Below are 4,335 nucleotides of genomic sequence, written 5' to 3'. Positions count from 1 at the left end.
ATAAAAAAAATGGTAACTGAAGCTTCTAGAAGGAGAAAAATGGGTTTATGGGTTTACGGAACAAATAAAAACTGATGGATAAAGTTTCCCAAAGAAAATAAAAAATACCCATGACAGATTGGTTTTGGGGCAATTCGTTGAAAAACCAACCCCTCTTTTTTACTCATTCCAAGGGAGAAGTTAAGTTGAAAGTATTTCTACGACTATAAAATATGGTCAAGGGAAGGGAATTCAAGTGTGAAACAACTATTTTGAACATTCCCCTCTCGTGCTTCTTGGCCTGCATTACTCGTCTACAGTTTCCATCGCTCTCGGCCCAATTTCGTAACTTAACTCCCTCTCTGCGTTCGATCGCTCTCGGCCCAATTTCGTAAGTTAACTCCCTCTCTGCGTTCTGTGTGTGAGAGTGTCAATATGGGCAAGGGAGCAGCGATCGGAATCGATCTGGGGACGACGTACTCGTGTGTGGGAGTGTGGCAGCACGACAGGGTGGAAATCATCGCCAATGATCAGGGGAATCGAACCACTCCCTCCTATGTCGCTTTTACTGATACAGAGCGTCTCATCGGAGATGCTGCCAAGAACCAGGTCGCCATGAACCCTATCAACACTGTTTTCGGTTAGTAATCTTTGTCACTCTTTTGAGGGAGTTTATTCCACTGCTTATTTCTGTATATGTGATTTCGTTGTTGTATATTAATTCCCCTTTCATTCTCGAATATGAACCGGGATGGACGTAATTCAGCTTATAGTTTTTTTAATGTGATTGATATGAAGGCTCGAATTTGCATCTGTAAGATTCTTTTGTTTGTGTAGAATTTGCGTTTGTGTTCAATCTAAATCAGTTCTCTATGTTATGGCAGATGCAAAGCGGTTGATTGGTAGGAGGTTCTCTGATCCCTCCGTTGTGAGCGATGCGAGATTATGGCCTTTCAAGGTCATTTCAGGGGTTGGCGATAAGCCCAGCATTGTTGTAACATACAAAGGGGAGGAGAAGCATTTTGCAGCCGAAGAGATCTCTTCCATGGTTTTAACTAAGATGAAGGAGATTGTAGAAGCTTATCTTGGGACCACTGTTAAGAATGCTGTGGTCACTGTTCCTGCATACTTCAATGATTCTCAAAGGCAGGCAACCAAGGATGCAGGGGCAATCTCCGGTTTGAATGTTATGAGAATCATCAATGAGCCCACTGCTGCTACTATTGCCTATGGGCTTGACAAGAAGGCTAGCAGTTCTGGTGAGAAGAATGTTCTTATCTTTGATTTGGGTGGAGGTACTTTTGATGTGTCTCTGCTCACAATTGAAGAGGGTATTTTTGAAGTGAAGGCTACTGCTGGTGATACACATTTGGGTGGTGAAGATTTTGATAATAGATTGGTGAACCACTTTGTACAAGAGTTTAAGAGAAAACATAAGAAGGACATTAGTGGTAATGCCAGAGCCCTCAGGAGACTCAGAACTTCCTGTGAGAGAGCTAAGAGAACCCTTTCATCAACTGCCCAGACCGCCATTGAGATTGATTCCCTATATGAAGGTATTGACTTCTATACCACTATTACTAGGGCTAGATTTGAAGAGATGAACATGGATTTGTTCAGGAAGTGCATGGAGCCTGTTGAGAAATGCCCGCGGGATGCGAAGATGGACAAACGCTCAATCCATGATGTGGTTCTTGTTGGTGGGTCTACCAGGATCCCTAAGGTTCAGTCCTTGTTGCAGGACCTCTTCAATGGCAAGGAGCTTTGCAAGAGCATTAACCCTGATGAGGCTGTTGCACACGGAGCTGCAGTGCAAGCTACTATTTTGAGTGGAGAGGGCAGTGAGAAAGTGCAAGATCTGTTGCTTCTAGATGTTACTCCCCTTTCATTAGGGCTAGAAACTGCAGGTGGGGTTATGACAGTTCTCGTCTCTAGGAATACTACCATCCCCACAAAGAAGGAGCAAGTCTTTTCTACTTACTCAGACAACCAGCCTGGTGTGTTGATTCAAGTGTATGAGGGTGAGCGAACTCGAACTAGGGACAATAACTTGTTGGGTAAATTTGAACTTTCTGGTATTCCCCCTGCTCCCAGAGGAGTTCCCCAGATCACTGTGTGCTTTGATATTGATGCCAATGGTATTCTAAACGTCTCTGCTGAGGACAAAACCACTGGTCACAAAAACAAAATCACCATTACAAATGACAAGGGTAGATTGAGTAAGGAGGAGATTGAGAAGATGGTTCGTGATTCTGAGACATACAAGGCTGAAGATGAAGAGCACAAGAAGAAGTTAGAGGCCAAGAACTCTTTGGAGAACTATGCTTACAGCGTAAGGAATACCATTCGAGATGATAAGATTGCGGCAAAGTTAGATCCATCTGATAAAAAGAAGATTGAGGATGCCCTTGAACAGACTATCCAGTGGCTGGATAACAACCAGATTGCAGATGCTGACGAGTTCGATGACAAGATGAAGGAGCTGGAGAACACCTGCAATCCTATCATTGCTAAGATGTACCAAGGCGCTGGTGCTGATATACCTGGTGGAGCCTATGGAGCTGCTGGCTCTCCTGAATAGGGTTATTCTGCTGCTACAGCCTCGGGGCCTAAAATTGAGGAAGTTGATTAAATATTTTTTATTTTTATTTTTTTTTAACCGTGTTAGAAGATGATACAGCATCATTACAAATCAGGATTTAGAAGGTGGATTGTCTCTCAATTTTAGAGATGAGAATTGAATGCTGTTGTTTTGAGCAGTAAGGAAATGAGGATTTGTGTTCAACAATAAGGAAATGAGGATTTGTGTTGGATATTCTATTTCCTGGTTATTTTGTTGGAATACTGGAGAGCTGTTTAATTTAGTCGAAATTTTTACATTTCTTTATTGGTTTTGTATTGGTGTTTTTGGTTCTTACAAATTAAGATTTAGAAGTGGAATGGTAGGGTTTGCCTTGAAATATTTTATATCTATTTCACTTTTATTAAGATTTAGAAGTGGAATGGTATGCCTTGAAATATTTTATATCTATTTCACTTTTATTAAGATTTAGAAGTGGAATGGTATGGTTTTCCTTGAATATCTATTTCACTTTAATTATGGTGGAATAATGAGGATTTGTATTGTGTGCCTTTAAACATTTTATATCTATTTCACTTTCATTAGGGTGGAATAATGAGGATTGAGAAGGTAGATTGTCTATTAATTTTAGGTATGAAAATTGAATGTTGTTGTTTTGACTTGTAAGGAAAAGAGAATTTGTGTTGGATATTTGATTTTCATTTTGTTGGAATACTCGAGAGCTGTTTTTTTTCTCAATATTCTTTTATTGGTTTATTGGTTTTGTATTGTTTTTTTTCTAACTGATATTACATGGTAAAAGTTAAGTTACCCTATAATATTTTTGTAGTAAAAGTGTATGCGTAATTGGTTCTCTTCTTTATGCTTTCATTGTAAGTTTTACTGATATAATTCAAGTTAAATTTAATAGTTTGTTAGAATGGATAAGATGTTTAGATGTTTGAGTTATGAAAGCAATTGAATTCTGATTTAGGTTCTTTATAATCCTTGTTGTAAGTTTTACTGATATAATTTAAGTTAAATTTAATAGTTTGTTAGAATGGATAAGATGTTTAGATGTTTGAGTTATGAAAGCAATTGAATTCTGATTTAAGTTCTCTATACTCCTTGCGAGGAATTGCATGGTATAATACATGAAATTTTGAGGTTTAAATTTCCAAGTATCATGGTACAATAGGCAAATGTATCCTTTAAATGGAGGAAACCATTTCTGAAATGAAATCTACTATTTAAGTTAGCAAAACATAGCTAAAATGAAGCCTTGGTAATCGCTCTCCATCCACTCTAAAACATAGTCTCATTAACTTCACAATATATCATTTTAGTTCATTATTCAACAATTTAATGAGGTAATGATATAATGATTTTTCTTCTGTTTAGACATTACGAAAAAAATCAATATTTGTTACAACTTATTATATTTCATAATATAATAAGTTGCATTCTATTCCACTTAAATTTTGATAACTAAAATGGTCTATTTTATGATATGGTTTGTCTTGTTTTCACATAATGAAATGATCTAATCTATTGAGTAATAAAGATGCAAAATAATTATAATGACCTAACCATTTTTGTCAAAGAGAGATTTCTTAATGATTTATTGAAGTAGTGTCACCAATAAAATTGAAATCTAAGCCTCTATCCTTATTCTTCCAAGCAAATAAAAGACGATGGAAAAAAAAAATAGAGACATTAAGAGTACAACAAAACCTCTATCTATACTAAAAAGAGAAAAATCTTAGTTTAAACCTTAAGTTTCCAACAAAAGTGGC

General features: G+C 37.2%; 1 pseudogene; it reads left to right on the top strand.

The window, feature by feature from the left end:
* Positions 1-414: 414 nt before the first annotated feature.
* LOC149186200 (heat shock cognate 70 kDa protein-like) lies at positions 415-2,611 on the top strand (annotated as a pseudogene).
* The last annotated feature ends 1,724 nt before the right edge of the window (positions 2,612-4,335 follow it).

The sequence above is a fragment of the Pinus tabuliformis genome, chromosome 3_1 (genome assembly GCF_031772625.1).
Source record: "Pinus tabuliformis cultivar Carrire ecotype Pingquan chromosome 3_1, CPIR1, whole genome shotgun sequence".
Lineage (NCBI taxonomy): Eukaryota > Viridiplantae > Streptophyta > Pinopsida > Pinales > Pinaceae > Pinus > Pinus tabuliformis.
This window is presented reverse-complemented; position numbering and strand designations above follow the sequence as displayed.